Here is an 18,388-nt window from a genome sequence, read left to right on the forward strand (position 1 = left end):
GCCCTGGCTGCCTGCCCAGCACTGCCAGGGCTCTGGGATCCCTGCTGGCGCTGCCATGTGCCACCACTCACCCCAGACCTCAGGGCACCTGGGAGGGGCAGATGCTCTCCTGGGGCATCCCCCTTCCCAGGGATGCTGTCCCTGTGTCCCGTTAGCCCCCGCACTGCTGAAGGAGAGCCCATCACCCAAGGGTATTTTTAACATCACCTTGCTAAAATGTAAAGGCTCCAAGTCTGTTGGCAGACAGAGAGCTATTCTTCTCATTCTGATGAAGAAACTATTTCCTTGTACATCTGGTTCATATTTTTCTTTAGGTTTCTGCCAGAAACAATTCTGAAAACAAAACGCAGAGCCGAGCAGAGTGAATGTATACATTCCTGACAGATTCCTTCACCACTCCTCTCCGACCCAAACCTACCAGTCCTCTTCACAAACCTTCTCTTTTTTTTTTTCCTTTTCATTTTTAATTTCTTTTTAATTAGTTTTCTTTTCAAAATGTGGAAACATATGGCCTGATCAGCTCTGGAACACTGCTGCCTGCATCGTATATAATGATCTACATTTAGAAAATAATTACAGCGAATAGGACGAGAAAATACTCCATCACAGAAATTTTTTTTAATTTTTTTTTCCTTTTTCTAATTGTTTAAGCCTATTATCTCTCCAGTCAGATTTGTCTGGAAAGCCTTATTAATGACTGTGTGACACGAGCCTCACGCTGGGGCCTTGCAGCTCAGAGATGTGTTTTTCTTCAAAACCCAGGTTTCAGCCTAGAAAAGGGGAAGCAGCAGCAAGTAGAGTTTGAGGCCACGCTGGGCTGCACACATCCTGCTTTGGTGGGCAAATGTGGGCAACTAGCCAAGGGGGCTTTGCTGCTGCAAACCTGGGTGGGTTGGGCTGTGAAAAAAGAATAAAAAAAGGAAAAAAAAACCTCCAAAAACCAAAGGGAGAGTGATATCCCCAGTGCAGCCTACCTAAGCAGCAGTAATTGGGAGGGAGGGGCCAGGCAGGTCACGGGTTGGTGGCCCTGGAGGCTGGCGGTGCCACCTGTGAGATGGATGGCACCCACAGGGTTGTCATAGCACCACAGTCCCCTCCCCAGCACTGCCGAGGGAGCTGAGAGCTTTGCCTGATTGGGAGCAGAGGCAATGTGCTAAGGGAGAAATGTGCAGCCCCAAATTATTTCTGTTGCTGGTGGGAGGAGTGCAGCTGCCGTGCGACAGTCTCCTCTCCCTCACCGAGGTATCCAAGGGATGGAAGGCCTCGTGTTGTGCAGGTGATGCCACGGAAATGTTTGAAAACCTTTTATTGAGGCAGGTTTGTGTTGAGAGGAAGAAATCAGCCTTGGGAGTAGGACCCCCCTTTACCTCCTCCACAAATATCCCAGGTTTTCCTTGCTGGCTTGGTGAGGCTGCAGCTCCAGGTTAGGAGAGAGGAGGTGAGTGGCTGGGACACGACCTGCAAACCACTCCGTGTGCCTTGCCTTGCTCTTCAGCCCTGTGTAAATGTTGATTTAAATGCCTGTGGAAGTGCAGGGAGCCCTGTGTGCAGAGCAATGGGTGGCTCTGGAGCTGGGGACACCTTTGCTCGGGGCTGTGTGAGGTGATCTATGGGACAGGAGGAGGGGACACCTTTGCTTGGGGCTGTGTGAGGTGATCTATGGGACAGGAGGAGGGGACACCTTTGCTCAGGGATGTGTGAGGTGCCCTGTGGGACACGAGGAGGGGACACCTTTATTTGGGGATGTGTGAGGTGATCTATGGGACAGGAGGAGGGGACACCTTTGCTCAGGGATGTGTGAGGTCCCCTGTGGGACAGGAGGAGGGCTGTGGTTGCTGGCAGGGCTGTGAACCAGAGCCTGCTCCTTGCCTGCAGAGAGCTGCCTGCTTTCACTCCAGTAATTGCACGCTTGGAAAACGCTCCTGCTAAAAGACCAAAATGACTGATTACAAAAATTGGAAAGGATTAAAATCTCTGAAACAATGCAAAGGGAAGAAAATAGATGAACCAGCGAGGGAATGGGCTTATCGCTTCTTGAGCAAACAAACAAGTGAAAGCTAATTTTCTGAGCCAGCAAATGAATGATTAATGAAGCAAGGCACGATTAACCCTTCATCAGGAGCTCACCTCCTCGGGTGACTGCTCTGCGCAGCTATCGCTCTGCTTCACACTGGAATAAAGACACAGCTTGATGGTCATAAATCTGTTGCTCAGGTTGTATTTCAGAGGGCTCTGGCATAGCAGGTATATCTGGGGAAGGAAGAAAATATGGTTTAAAGATGTTCCAGATGTACAGTGGGATGTGATGTTGTTTCAAGAGCCACCCAGTTCTGTGTCTTTCCCAGCAAGGTAATAAACAAGCTCCCTTGACAAAGGCACAACATATTTTGAAATATGAACTTGTCTTTTCACCGCATGTTGTTAAATGATTAATTTGCCTTATATTAACTTAAAATGAGCTCATTAAAAGATTTCTTTTTTTCTTTGAAAGCGCTGCTCATTATATTATCATTTTAAGTAATTAAATCAGAATAAATGGCTCTGTGAAGCTATTTTAATGTAACATCTAATTATATCTGACCTAGACACTGAACTATAATCATTAACTACATGAACTGTGTAATGTTCTGCAGACTCTTTAATAATTTATACGGGCTGGATTCAGCTGCGTGGAGTTGTAAGCTGAAGTGGTTGGATGCTGTGCACCTGTAGTGGTGTGGCATAGCTGATGGGAGTTTGCTTCTCAGGCTGTTTCCTGCCTTGCTTTGGCTCTGGGAAGTTTTTCCTGTGAAGTTGTGCAGGCCACAGGCTTGGTTGGACCTGGCTGGGGCTGCTTCTCCTTTATTGTGTGTACAGACATCAGGCACGCGTGTGGTGTGATGTTTTCCTCTGTTGGATGCTCTAGTCAAGGTAACATATTTATACAATATATTTAAACTGTATTAGATTGTGATTTAGATGTTTTCACATGAGTAGCCAGCCTCAGCTACAAGAAATTTTGGGCTTGCTGTGTTAAATTATGTTCTTGCTGTGTCTCCTACAGAGGCTTAGACTGTCCTTCCATTTCAAGCAATTTTTTCTGATCTGTTTGCATACAGCTTCCAGACTCATACTCCCTGGAAGACTCATTCAAGTTAGGCTTAATCCTGGAAATAAGTTTGTTTGGGGAAGGAAAAAATGGCTTGTGGGAGTTTTAACCTTCCCTTCCTCAAGGAGAACAAGAGGGGCTGGGTGCTGCCGTGGCAATAGATGGTCCATCCATCTTCCCTGCCCCGCCATGGGCTGGGTGCCCTGTGGCAAGGGAACAGATGTACCATGTTGTAGCACATCCAAAAATTGCTGGTGCCACCTATTGGTGGAAAACTGCAGATTAAAACGTGATTAATGTGCGTTATTATGCCCTCTGCTTATCTCTCCCCAGCTGACAGGTGGGTCGGGCCAGTTCTGCTGTTAGTTTTAACATCGGTGGCTGTTGGCAAACATTGCTGGCATTCCTCCTGTCTCTTGGGTGTGATTTGCAAACAGGAGGCTGTGCTGCGGGCAGGCAGCTGCCAGGGGACTGTGCAGCCCCAGGGATGCCTCTGAGGACAGGGCAGGTAGGCAGCTCTGCAGTGGAGGGCTCAGAAAAGCCAGGCTGGTGTCGATGTGACAATAAACCCGCTGGGCTTAGAGAAATTCTGGGTATTCCTGCAGAAATTTTTGGGTATTCCATGCAGGGGCAGAGGTGGTGTGATAATGCAGAGCAGCCTTGGGGGCCCCACAGGCAGAGCACAGAGCTGGATAATCTCTCCAGCCGCAGGAGAGCTGGGCAGGATGCAAAGGTTTTGATGCCCAGCCTCTGCTCTCTGGGCTTTTCCAGCCTCAGGGGTTCTCCAGCCTTGCAAAGGAGGTGAGGGAAAGCTGAATCCCTGCCTAGGGCCCTGCTTCCTCCTGCCTTGTTGCAGGGGACCTTCAGCCAAGCCCTGATAGCCACAAAAAGCCCTGCTGGCCTCCTGCCTGGTACGCTTAAGCAGTTTTATAGCTGTCATATAGAACAGCCCTATATTAGCAGCAGGTTTAGTGCTCCCAGGAAACATCCAGCCACAGCACTGACATCATGGACTAAAGGCTCCAAAGGTTCACTTGCTTAAGTGGCTATTTGTAATAGAGTCTTTTAATAAAATCTCATTAAAGGAGAGCTCCTGCCCGAGCCTGGTTCCTGAGATTGCTGGAACACAGCACCAAGATCAGCCTCGAGCTGCTGCAAGAGGCAGGGGAGAGTAAAAGGGGCCCTGCAAGGCTGTAGAGAGGGTTGGAGAGAAGTGCTTGGTGCTCATCCATGCTGCCCCTGTCTGGATCCAGAGGAGTAAAAGAGCCTTGTAGACTGCAGAGCAAAGGATGAGCAGTGCAGAGGGAAAGGGAGAGAGTTACTCCCAGCTTTTGCACAGAGACCACCCTGGCTAGCAAGGACTGGTGGGAGACAAGAAGGGCTCAGACTTGTCTTCAGTTTTCCCTCCCCACCACAAGCTCAGAAATGCTGATTATCTCAGCCCCTAAGCAATGGGCAGAGGGTTCAGGCTGCTCCTGAGTGAAGACACTGTGCTCTGGTGCTCCCAGGACTCCCTTTGTGTTTCCTGTTGCAGTTTGGCTGAACCATTTTACTGAGTGCTTGAAGAATAATCTGAATTCCAGGGAAGAGTTTTCCAAACACTTGTCTCCTCTGTAATTTTACTGTCATGTCATAGAGAGGAGCTGCTTGAAAGACTTCAGGAAAGAAATTATTCTCTACTTCAATCCTAGGGGAGTTTTTTTGTTGTTTTTATTTTTTTTAAATACCTAAAAAAATTACCCTTTGATGTGAAAATTATATGCACTTAGAGATATGCTAATAAGAAAATGATTGGAGAAATGTTGAACATGGAGAACAGCTCATTTCCGGGCTCTTTCCCCCACCACCTGCACCCCTGACAACCTCAGTCCCACCCTTCCACATGCACATCTCTCTCCAAAGCTATTCTAAAAGCTGCTCTTATTTTCTGTGGGTTCACCAGCAGATCCCTTGTTTTAACTGGGGGGATTTTTTGAAATTCTTTTTCATGTGAATTTTCACGCCCATTCTGTGGATTTAAAAAAAAAATTAAATTTTAAAAAATTCTTTATTTTTAATTTTTGTTTTAATTCCTTTTTTATTCTTTTTTTAATTATTTTTTTCTTTAACTTTTTAATTTTTTTTTTAATCCTTTTTAAAAAATTCTTTTTCAAGTGAAGGGCTTCACGCCCATTCTGTGGATTTGCCAGAAGGATGGTGGTAGAATCCCTGCTCAGGAGATGCTGAAGGACCAGCAGTGCTTCCCCAGTCTGGACTTGGGCCGTGCACTGGTCCCAAAGCCATCACCAATCATGGCCCAGCTAAAGCTTCTCAGCAGATCCCTGTGATCCTTAGTGGTCCCCAGCCTCCCTTCCTTGGGCAGGGATTACAAACGTGCTGCAGAATGAATGAGAACTGCCTGTGCTGGCCCCTGCTTTGGAGGGGATACTGCATGCTCTGGTGTCTGCTTCCTTTCAGAGATGCCTTGCCTGTGGTTCTTTACACGTGTGAAATGAGATAAGCCAGGGGGGGGAAAGGATGCTTGGAGAGTGGCAGCCGGGATTGCATCTTGTTTTCTTCCCTTGCTGTGTTCAAAAGCAGAATTTTAGAGTCAACAAAGGCAGGGCTGGTATCGTCACAGCTGAGGGTGGGTTTGTTTGTAGCAGGTGCCCTGCTGCGTGCCTGGCGTGCTGCTGCAGATAGGAAAAGCCCTTGCAGAGAGCCTGAGAAGCAGGAGATGAGTCCTGTCTGTGAAGTGGGATGGTGGCTCCCAAGGGCTGAGGTTTAATGTGCCTCTGCTGTGGTGTCCTGCTCCCTCCATGTCCCAAGTTCCTGCATCTCTGGCTGATGTCAGGGCAGCAGCTCCTCAGGCCATGGGTGGTGCCCAGTGCCATTAACTCAGAAATTAGAGCAGCTGCTGCTCTTCCTTCAGAGACCCGCACGGTGATACAGTGCAAACTTGCAGCGACAGCTCTGCCTGTGCTGGCAGCCTGAGAGGGACAGGGGAGGCGTCCTTTCACTGATTAGCTCTGATTCCCCTGCTGGGGAATAGCCTGACTTGCTTTATTAGAGCTTTTCCAGGTGGAATTCTTGGTAGATAACATGCCTGTGAGATGTTAGCAGAGGCAGAGGCTGCTGCTGCAGTCTCAGCTCGTGTTGCCATCATTGCTGTGCTCTCCTGGTGTTTCCCTTTCCTGGCTCACCCCTCAGGGAGCCCTGCTGCACCCCTGTGGCTGCCCCAGATGCCTTTCCTGTTCATGGGGGGGACCAGCAGCCTCCAGCACATCCCAGTTTCCTGGAAATCCATCAGAAATCCATGTCCTTGTGTTGTCTTTCCCCTGCTGTTGGAATCTGGGGTGAGGGGGGAATACTCTTCTTGTGTCTTCCTTTTCCTGCTTGTTTTTTTTTTTATATGAACATCTGTTGAACCAGAGGTAGTCATGTCAGGGAAAAAAAAAACTCTTCAAAAGAACCCTGATGTATTGAATTTCCAGCTGTTTTACAGGGCTGCCCATATGAACATCTGTTGAACCACAGGTAGTCACATCAGGAAAAAAAAAAAAAAACTTCAAAAGAACCCTGATGTACTGAATTTCCAGCTGTTTTACAGGGCTGCTCCAAATCAACTGGTTGCATTAATTAATTAAAATAACTTTGATTTCGAGGGTCCCCAGAGTTTATACCTGAGTTCCATGAGATCATGCAAATCCCATGTCGTAAATGTTGCCTTTGCTTGTGTATTATCTGGTTCCATATTCTTCCTAATTGAGAGAGGCACTAAAAATAGCTATGAAACATAAAATATACATGATATATTGGCACCTTTGGCACCAAAGGAACTGAATATAGGAGTGCACATGCACCCACCACCTCTGCCCCAAGGAGAGATGCTGAGCACTGGAGGGTTGGTGACCAATGCTCAGGGTTACATTTCACACCCATCCGAGTCCAGTGAAATCTGAAATCTGTATTTTGGGATGGAGACACTCTTCATTCCTGGTTTCCTTTGGCAACTTGCTCCGCGCTCGTTTTTGTGTCTGGCAGGAGCACAGTGGGCTCTCTGTTTGCTCAGGCCCTGGTCCTGCAGATGGTTCAGATCCAGTCTGGGCTTTGCTCTGCATCAGTGTTAAACAAATCAGTCCATGGAAAACTTGCATCTGGATTCAAGGGCTTGGCTATAGGCAAAAAATTTCTGCTTTCAGCCCTAAATTCAAAGCACTTGGAGACACAGAGGCAAACTTTTAACCTTGACAATGGGCAGAGGCACAGGTGAAATTTCCCTGCTAACAAGGCCAACTTTGGGTGGGCTGGGCCTATTTGGGAGGTAAATAACATCCCAGTTATTTACATATACATATATGTACACACACACCAGGCATTGCAGAAAGAAGCCCTATTTATGAAGCCTTATATTCAATAAATCCATTGTAACAAGCTCTGACTTTCCCACAAATGTGCCAAACTATGAAGTAACTTGCATAGGGCTGCACAAGTGCTTTTGGAAGGTTGCTGTTACCTGTCATGTGGAAGCAGTTTTGATCCTAGGATCTCAGGTTTCATCTGGGAATGGAGATATTCTGGCTCTAGAGAGGCTGTTAGAGGAAAGGCATTTTAAATGGCAAAGATGTGTGTGTTGTGAATGTGTTTAAAACTGTAGGTACTTGGAGCCTGGTACCTGCGCAGCAATGAATCACAATAAATAAATGCAAATGTCCAGGAGAACAAAAGGAACATTAAACAGATAACAAACGCTTCACTGGGAAACAGCACAGCTTCAGAGTCCATAAATAAAACCCCCTAATCTAATAAATGTTCTGGAGATAACTGGAAAAAATACGGAAATGGTCACTTGGTTGTGAGGGAGCATATTTCACTTCTGCCGAGCAAAAGCACTGGAAGCCTGTGCAGCTGAGTTGATTCATGGCCCTCTGTAATGTCCTGGTTATCCCCAGTCACAGCAGGTTTCACGCAGCAAGTACTCCAGTCTGTCAATGTCGAGTTAATATTTTAAGGACAAGGGAGAACAACCAGATTGTGGTTTGCTGATGGGTTTTTTTCCTTCCACCCCCACCCACCCCCCTTTCTTGGTTTTTAGGAAATGGGGCTGCTGATAAGGGAAGAAGCTGCACAGAAAGGACTGCCTGGTGTGCTAATCGCTGGGAAGATGGAACTTCCTCTGAACTCTCCAGGAAGAGAGGAGGTGAGTCAGGGTGGATGGAGGGTCTGAACATGAGCCAGGAGGGAGCAAACACCACCAGCTCCCCCAGGACTCCAGTTAAAATGCTGGGCCAAGGAATTCGGAATTGTTGGTTTTTGTTTATTTTTTTTTAACTGAAAAGCTACAGAATAGTACTCATTCCAATCAAGCAACATTTCTAGTACAAAATAGATATTAAAATACGACATGTTGCTTTCCTCTTCTTAAACTGGTTCCATTTCAGGTCAAATTATTTTTTCAGTTCAAAGTATAACTTATGGCAGAAACAGTGAAATATTTCTGGGGAATCAAACTCAAACAGGTTGAAATTGTCAAAACTAGATTATATCACTGGTGTAAAAGTGCCTGCCTGGTGAAGTTCTGATGCGCGCAGAAAAACCAGTGAGCTTTGGTTTAAGCACTCCTTCATTGCAGGACTTCCTTCTCATCTCCCTGCTTGTAGCCAACACAGAACAAATGGACAGACTAATGCCAGACAAGTGGGCTTCACTAAAGCCTTTCTGACATGTTCAGGATATCTAGAACCATGTGATTTTTTTCCATCAGGATGCACAAGCTACGTGAATACAAAATTCAAAAGAATTAAACTTCAGGAAGGGTGGATATTCCTTCTGCCTTATAAGACATAAAGAAGTAGCCCCTTCATTCTACTAAAATACCCTAACACATCTGGGTAGATGAAAAAGGTCCTCAAATATGTTTTTCAGAACTGGCTTCTGTTTCAAGTGTGATAAAGTGGTGTGGTAGGAGACAAAGACCATTCAGCTACTTATCCATTTTGGCGACATTTGTAATTTTCTTATTAATGTAAGCTTTACAGTCTTTCTTCTTCAGGATGCCAGAGTCAGTAAAAGACAAACACTATAGTTAAAACAAGTTACTCATTTATCTCCTCAAAAGGGGCTTTTAATGAAATACAATCTGCATCCCTGTGTGTCAGAAAAGCTCCAGAATCCCTGGTGTGTGCTGGGACAGGTGATAGCAGCCTGTTTCCAGCATGGTGGTGCTCAGACAGCCGTGTACTCTGCTGCCTTTGCTGTTCCCCCTTCCTCTCAGGAGTGACTTCATCTGATGCTGGTGTCACCCTGGGTGGGTGCACATCTCCATCAGTGGGAAGGACAGATGCTGCTCATGGGTTTTCTCATCCCAAATCTGCCAGAAGCCCTGTGGGCTGCTTGCTGCTGCTGAGGAAGGAGGTGTTGGGTGTTTTGTTTGGGTTCTTTTCGTGCTGAGCTGAAGAAGGCTGAATTTGGTGTGTGGTCTGTGCATTTCCACGAGGAAATGCTCCCAGTGATCTGTATCTGTTCTGGCCCTGGTGTTTAGCCAGGCAAGGATGGTCCCTGGTGTCTCCTCAGGATGTGTTTAAGTTGTTTGAGCAGCAGCGTGCAGTGCAAAGCACCTGGTGCCAAATCTGCCATCACTGAGCTGTAGGGGCTGTCCCTCCTGCTGCCAGCTCTGTGCTCTTTTCCAGGCACAACTCGCCTGAGAATGCGCCTGGCTGAGTTGTTAGAGGGGAAAAACTCAGCAGAAAGGGGCGTGGGGTGTGTGCCAGGAGCAAGGGCACGCTGTGTACCCATAGATCTGTCTGTCTGTCCCTCTCTCTGGGGCCAGAGGAGCCTTTGGGGACAGAGCCCTCTGGGGAGGCGGCAGACAGGGACCTGCCTGGCAGCTGCTCCGTGCTGCTGCTGAGATCCAAAGCTGCCTGTGCGCAATGCTCACGCTGTGCTCTCGAGTGAGCTGTGTCTGAACTGCAGACACTCCTCACAAGTCTATATTAAGCACATTAAAAGCTGAAGCAGGCTGCTCGGGCGGGTGCTTTGATAGATTTTCTGACTGTGCGTAGCGTAACGTTAGAGCAGGGAAAAAACTCCCAGCCTTGGCTGATGCTCCCCCTTTGCTCTGAGTGTGGTTTTTTTGCTCTGAGTGATGGGGATGGTGAGGAAAGCTTGTGCAGACACCGACCTGCAGTGCTCTGTGTGAATGAAAAAGCTTCCATCAACCCCTCTGGATCATCTTTATCAGCAGAAGATCCCTGGCTCCTGCTGTCCCTGGGCAGCTTGGAGGAAGAGTATGGTTGGATAATAAATTGTAATTGCAGATCTCTTCATTCATCGTTGTCAGTTATTGTTGATTATTTTGTCTGTAGATATTTAGAATTTATTTTGGTAGAAGTGAGACAGAATCCATACAGCTTGCATTTCTCCAAGTAATGGTCCCAGAGCAGGACAGCGTGTACCTGTGCAGATGCAATTTAACAGCATTTTAGTATGCTAATGGTGACTTAGAGATGGGGTTTTAAAAATATTCGGGGGAACAAAGTCCTTTTTTTTCCTTAGAGAACTCAAACACAAACAAAACAATGTGATTCCAGAGCAGCAATGCTTTTCCAGGGCTGTTTGTCACAGTTCAAGCACCGGTGGGGGTGGGAGGAGTTTGGGATCTGGGCACCTGGAAAAGGCATCGGCACAGAGACAGCTGAGAAAAATGAGGAATTGTGAGGTGTTGGTTTTGGCAGGGCTGCCCTGTGCTCTGGGGGGCTTTTCAGAGCCTGTATTCCCATTTTCTTTTGGGAGGCCTTGGCTGGGTGAATACCTTACACCCAGAAACACCGCTTTGCGTGCAGCCTGTTGTCAGGGCTACAGACACTCGCAGATGTGCATGTGTGAAAAATGCTCAGTAAACAACCAGAGATTTTAGGTGGAGGATTTTAGGAGCATCACATCCGTGTTATCACACACTTATCACCTTCTGCTGGTGTGGTCATGCAGGTTTCACCCTGTCAGCGGCTGCTGGCTGGAGCAGGGATGTTTTATGGTACATGGGTGACCAGGCAGCTCCATCCATGGGAAATTCACAGCTCCCTGCCCATGAAATCCATGCTCTTGTAGCCTCAGAACCCCTCCATGTGTGGGATATGGGGTACACGACCTGCTTTATCTTCTGCCTGTCTTCCAAAGGTCTTTCCCCCTTCACACACCATCCCCAATCCCGTGTTTAGCTCTTGGCTCTCTCAGCCTTTCAGCGTCCAAGTGATAACATCTGGTCTAGCACCGAAAGGGGAATAGCACTTGTAGGAGATCATCGGGAAAAAGATGAAACTCTGGGTTAGAGTCGGAGCCTGCAGTTAATTCCCCGCTCTCAAATAGTGTTTTCTGAGTAGGTGATAATCACTGGGCCTTTCCCGATTAATTAAAGGGCTTTACAAAGCAAATGATGTGGAGAATATGCAGCCTGGGAGAGCAGTGGGTAGGAGAGGCTGTTGGTGTGATTTTCATCGGGTCTGACAGTCTGCCTTGGTAGGAGGGAAGGGGGAAGGAAAGTTCGCTCCTGGGAAACAGCCCGGGCCTTTCCCCAGCTGATTTTGGGGCAGGAAGAGGGATTTGTAAGGCGGAAAGTGGATGAGACACTGCATCACTGGTTAACTGGGAAAGATTGAGCCTCCAGTGGAGAAGCAAACCACAGTCCTGCTGCTCCTGCCACTGGGAGGCAAGGTTGTGTCACCATCAAATATTAATGTGTGACCTCCAGGCGATGCTTCAGAAACCTACACCCTTGCTCTTCATGTTTCTTTAAAGTCCATGGGAGCTTTGCCACTGAATTCTATAAGACAGAGACAACATTCCAAGATTGCTGATTTAAAAACTTTTCATCAGTAGCGCTGAAAAATTAAAAAAAAATTAAAAATCCAAGCTGTACCTGTTGCAAGAATCAAACTCAGGTTTGAGGAGTTTTGGTGGTTTTGGTTCTGTGTGTAAGAAAAATTAACTGAGATGAATTCTGAGCTTGTTCTCCATGGTGCCTTTTACCATCTCTGCAGTCTTTCTCCAGAGAGACTCAGCCCCTTGAATTGAGGGTCTTTCTGGGCATAATTTTAGTTCTTTAAGCTTCTAACTTCACTGGTAACTTTTAACTGTTGGACTTGACAGTCTTCAAGGCCCTTTCCAGCCTACATGATTCTCCAGTTCTGTGTGGTAAGTGTTGAAGGCCTGGAGGTTTAATTGAGAAGGGAACCTACCTGCAAGGAGACTTTCGTAAGAAGAAAACTTTATTTCCCAGGATGGGATCCCATTACCCACCTTCAATCTTTTACCCGCGTTTGGGACCTGGGTGAATATGGCAGCACTGGTAATGAGTGTGCTGTGGCCAGGGAGGGTTGTTTGACACTGAGGTTTTCCATTCAGACTGCAGGAAGTGTGCCTGGACTCTCAGCATGGCTGTGATCAGATCCATATGAGGACAGGGATATCAAATTCCCCAGCTCCCCGCAAAAATGTTGTGATTAATCACGCTGAGAGTTGCAATTAGACCAAATAAAAGCAGCATGTTAGAGAAGCTAAGAAGGAGGTGATGTGAGTGTTATTAACGAGCAGGAGGTTTTGGCTTTGTGGAGCTTGCTTGAAATGTGTCAAACAAATAGAACCGAGATAAATGTAAAATCAGCTGACTGCATATTACCCTGGAGGATTTGAAATGAGTGTTGGGGAGGGGAAGGAAGATCATAATTACCCAGAGGAAAAGGACTAAATCTATGGAGTGGAATAGTTATTCATGTTAATTGTGTCATCATTGCACAGATGCCGGGGGCGATGAGCTGGGAGGCTTTGCTTGCACGCTGTGCCAGGGGAGGGTTAATGGGGTGGGCATTTACAGACCCCTTAAAGGACATGGCTCCATCAGACCCCTCTAAATGTTCATCCCTGTTAGAGGAGAGGGGTACAGGGATGTGGGACTTGAGGAGGGGGGAATCTCTGCTATTAGTACAGCACCATATTTGCAGAAAATATCCCAAACTTGGCTTGTCCTGTTTTCAGCTGCTCTTCAGAAGCTTTTCCATCAGCAGAGTGATTATCATTGATTAAGATCTATTGTGGCTTAATTAAGCTATCATATAGCACCTTTTCTGCAACTCACTTCAACTGACAGCAGTGCTTAATCTGGCTTTCTTTGCCTCTTCTCCCCTTGGTTATAAACCTTGTATTGGGTGGATTTTATGTTGGTTCTTTCCAGCATATTTTATGGCTCTACAGCTTTCCTTATCTGTTTTTGTGCTGTGTTCTTGCAGAGATTTATGGGCTGAAGTATTAGATGCAGAGCAGGAAAGGGGGAAACAGAGCTAAACCCATTAAAACCCTGGAATCCAAGCATTGGAGGCATTAAGTCTCTTAAAGAAATGAGAGGAAAGCCTGGACTAGGACATGGATGTGAAATCCCTGTGCTCTGGCCTCTGGAAAGAGCAGGCTGGGGTTGTCATCCATGTCCTGTGGTTCAGGCTGCGGAAATTAGAAAACTGGGAAGTTAAAAAACTGTGCAGGAGCTGCTCACTGTCAGTGCATTCCCTGGCCCTATGTGTGCTTGCAGAGTTGGGCTTGGCAGGGTGCATTTAGGGGCTGGCACCACTGGCAGGGACATTTCCTGCTGGGGGAGAGCTGGTGATGGAAACTGAAGGGACTCTGAGCAGCCTGCTCTAGTGAAAGTTGTGCCCTCCTATGACTGGGGTATTGAATCAAGGTGATCCTCAAGGGCCCTTCCAACCCATCCCCTTGTGCTGAGTTCACTGGGCTGAAGTTCTGTCTTGGACAAAATGTTGTGCACACCGCTGGCTGACAGAAGAAATGGCTTCTGGCTGGACTCTCCAGAGGAACAAACCTGCTCTGGGCTTTGAGGACGAGCTCTGCTGTTGCCCTGCCCCTGTCACTGCTCAGTGCTGGCCCTCAGAAACTCCTCTCCTGCTCTGACATCCCCTTTGCCTCAGCTTCCTCCTGCTTCCTCGGCCTCAAGGTCAAGTCTGCTCCTCTTGGTCTAATGGGTTTTTTTGTCATATTTATTAGGTGTTTGCATGTGTCTACCACACAGCCTTTGAAGCTGTCCTCTCCCCTACCTGAGTCTGGTTTGTTCATCTGCACAGTTATTGTTTGTATTTGGGTATTATCTGAGGTTGAATGCTGTAGTTGTTAATTTGGGCTTTAAAAATAAACTCAGGTATTGCAGAACACTGAGGGAAGCAAGGGCTGAGTACATTGGCTCATGACCCCTTTCCAGCCAGGCTGGGCTGGCAAATGTCTCTTAACTGCAGAGAACAAGTGGTGTGCACTGTTATCCTGCCATAAAAACAAAGGACTCTTCTTTCCAAGTGATAAAGCCTGGGGTTCACAGTTTCTAGCTGAAACAGGCCAACAGCTTTCAGCCTTTTTATTGCACTTCTTCAAAACTCTTGCAATTCTCACTACTCAGCATTTTATTGCAGTATCCTGTGCTGCTGACCTGGGCCACTGCTGCTCTTTGTGTCCCCTGACAAAGCTCACGCGGTGCTCTGGTGTTTGTCTTGCACTGACTTCATCCAGCTTGTCAGGTGTCCCCCATCTGCTTTCCAGTGCCTCTTCCTTATGGGTGCAGCCACTTACCTGCTTAAATATCTCCCAAATGCTGATTTTAGGTAAAAGAATGCTAATGCAGAGCAGATGCCTGAGTGCATCTTGGAGAGGCTTGCTGATGGCTGCGGCGCTGTCATCGCTCCGCTCGCTCCCCCTCGCTCATGTGGTGGCCACCTGGAGCTGCTGGTAACACACCAGGGGCTTCCTTCCACCTCCAAAACCCAACCTCTGTCTTTGTTCTGCAGCTCATGAGGTTTCTTCCCATGATCCAGGGCCTTGCATGCGCGTGGGGGCCACACAGACCCATCTGCCCCGTGTCTCTGTGTGAGCACCGGGGCAAACCTGGCTCCTTGCTAAAGCCTGAGAAATGTGTTATGGTGAGGTTCTGCTGGTCTGGCAAGGTTCTGCTGGCTGTGTCTGCAGCAGCACTGGCTGGCTGCTTTGCTGACTCTCATCTAAACAGAGCTGACACTGCCTGACCCATCTCTCAACCCCCTCAAGCCTGAATAAGCTACAATTTCTTGTGTGGCCCTTAGTTTTATACCTCTTCCTCAGAGTTCAGCTTCTGGAATGGTCCTTCCTTGCCTGTGCAGCTCTGGGGATCATTGGCACGAGGGAAATTTCACCCAGTGCCCAGGAACAGATCTTGGGGAAGGTGGGAAGCCACACATACCCTGTGTAACAGCATGGCAATAGCTTCTCAAAAGATGCAGGTGGGAGCCCAGGCCCTCCAGGGCCAGGAGCAAATGACAGATATTGAAAGCTGCTTTTTACAAAATGAGTTGGCTTTTATTTATTATTGTAGCTGCTGTAAGTCAAGGGAAAGGCCTTGAGTTTTTAATCTATATATTGGTTTGCTCTGCTGCCTCGTGCAGACCCAAAAGGAGGATGGTAACTTGCTCCCCGCTCCATCCTGATGGCTCTGCTGTCTCAGCAATGATTACATTCTTCCCTGAAGAAAGCAGAGGAAGTAGAAGAAGCTTTATAGGGAGAAGAGAGGCTTTATATGGAAACATCTCTTCCCACTCTCCTGTTAATACCCATCAAATTCAGGGGGGTAAATTGGATGCAACAAAGATGTCTCAGAACTGTAAGAGACTGTTTGGATGAATCTTTCATGTCAGAGCTATGGTTTTTGTCTTGCATGAACATCTGTGACACTCCTGAGTGTGATGTGTCCCCTGAAAACAGCAGAGTGCAGTGACATCTCAGGTGAGTGCTAATGTCAAGAGCTGTGGGTGGATACTGTTTTATCAGATGTTTCCTTGTAGACAGGAGTCCAAGAAAAGCCAGGATTTCGCAATGCAAGCAGAGGTCTGAGCCTGTCCCAGCTCCAGGTCCAGCAGGACCTGGGGGAACCTTGAACTATGAAAGGCAGCAAAGTGACACAACACTGTTTTTGGGAGCCCAGTCCCCAGTGGCCTGCCTGAACTTCTCCTGGAAAACTTCTGCATCCCACAAAGTCAAAAGAAGGTCAAACCCCACCTGGAAGCAACATAATTTCATTATTCCAAGTTCACAGGTGATAAATTTGGCATCCTTGGCCAGATGTGGGATGAATTCAGAGTCGTCTTTACCCAAAGAGACACCGGTGCTCTTGTTCTGGGCAGATCCTCATGTCACAGCCTCCTTTGCAGCCTCCTGGTCCAGCAGCTGGTTCGTGCCTGTGACCCCTTGCTCAGGGGTGCCATCTCCCTCATGAATGCAGCTCCCTGATGAGTGCTGGGAAGTGTCAAATGAGATTTCAGTGCAGAGAAGAAAAACATGCAGCTGGAAAATCAGTCAGAAGGATTTTTCATCAAGGAAAAAGCTCTCTGTGGCTGGGTCTCCTCCCCAGCTCCAGGCTGCTGAGCTTCCTCAGCATCACTCTCCAACCCTCTCTTCCCTCTGTGCTAATTTGCTGCTCTGTTGGTTACATCTTTGCACACACCATCTCATGTGGCCAGAGATCCCCCAGCAGCCTTGATTTTCCTCTGACCCATCATATGGGAGAAATTTAACGTAGCTTAAGTGGATTTTGTTTATTTATTCTGCACCTCGGCCATCAGAGACTGCCAGTGCCTGGGTGTGAATTACAGTAAAATAAATAGATGTACTAATTGATGCTGCTTTGTATTGGAAGCCATTCTTGCTTATGAAAACATCTCAAAAGGTGCAGAAAGGAGACACATCCGCTCCAGAGCAGGCAAATCAACTGTCTTAATGAACATTAACACAGGCTGTTCAAAAACCCACCCTGAACCCAGGTGAAGTTCCCACGTTGGGCTCTGAGCTTGGGACAAAACTCATGATGTTCATCTTATTGCAAGCACAGGACTGTTGGTGGAACAGTGTGAATAGAAACAGAGGAAGAGCAAAACAAGGGGGAGGTAACTCAAGTTTATGCCATGAAGGAATTCACACCCACTGGAGTTGTGTGCGTGGCTGTAACCAGGTTCTGCTGCAGCCCCTGAGCCAAAAAATTGACACAAAAAGAAAGAAATGGGGGGGGGGGGAATGTTAATCACCATCTTCCCTTTCCTATAAATGTGTTAATGGTTTAGTAAGTGTTTCCAAAAATGTCTGTGCGGGATTAAAATAGAAGCCATGGCCAAGTTTAAAATGAGCTCTTGGATGGGGAGCAGGCAGGAGGGTAAATCCTGGTGATGCCACCCCAGGCAGAGGGAAATGTGCATGTCCAGCACAGGAGGATGGAGAGGGTGAAGTGTTTGTGCTGGGAACTTTCTGTTGGCTCTCTGGGGAGCTTGGTCATCCCAGCAAGTGGGAACAGGGCTCCACATAAGCAAAAAGGACCACGTACCAAAGCATGTGAGGGTTGCCATGGAAATCAGGAGTTGTTACTGAAAAAGCAGGAAAATCATGAATGATCTGGAAAACCATGGATTTTTGGAGCTTCCTGTCCTCTGCTCTGTAAAACCCCACCCCAGATTGTTGAATTCCTTTCTGGGAAGGTGTTTGTCCCTGCTGCAGCTGCACGGGACAGCAGGCTGTACATGCATTTATGGGGGCACATAACCCCCACTTTTCATGCAGCTCTGGGCTCTGGCCCCTGACTGGTCCAGAGGAGGAGGCATGGAACTGTAACCAGGGCATGGAAATTACCTGGGAAGCCTCTGCCATGAGCAGGGTGTGACAAACCCCAGGCAGAAAAGCCCCCAAATTATCCATGGGTATCTCATGGATAGGCTTGTCCAGACCTGTTCCCAGGGAAGAGAATGAACCAGGAGACAGGATCAGAAAGCTGGGCAGAGTCTCCATAACTCAGCAGTGGCTGGTGGAGGATGCCCTCCATGTAAAGGCTGGGAGGGGGCTGTAACTTGCCAGAGGATCTGGGAAAACTCTCCTGGTTTCCCAGTATCCACAGCATTCAGAGACTCACACCCATGGTGGGCAGGAAAGACTCAGGAACTGGCTCCAGGACAGATCAGATGGAAGCCATTCCTAAATGAATGTAATGATGCATGGAAGTAAAATGTTATTTTGGAGCTAAAAGTTTAAATATATATAACAGTAACGAAGGCAGGAGATCTGCTTTGGGAATGCCAGCACACTTGCTGCTTCCAAGGTTTTATTTTAAAGTCAGGATACTGGAAGTGCTGTTCAGCATGTTTCCAATGAGCTGCTAGGCCCCCTGGAAGTGCTAAGGCCATGTTTACTGAGAAGCTGCATGGTAGATCCTGCTGGAGAATGTTTGGGAGCTACTGACAGCCACAGGGCTCCACCTTTGGTAGT

The sequence above is a fragment of the Geospiza fortis genome, unplaced genomic scaffold (assembly GCF_000277835.1).
Source record: "Geospiza fortis unplaced genomic scaffold, GeoFor_1.0 scaffold70, whole genome shotgun sequence".
NCBI classification, from domain to species: Eukaryota; Metazoa; Chordata; class Aves; order Passeriformes; family Thraupidae; genus Geospiza; species Geospiza fortis.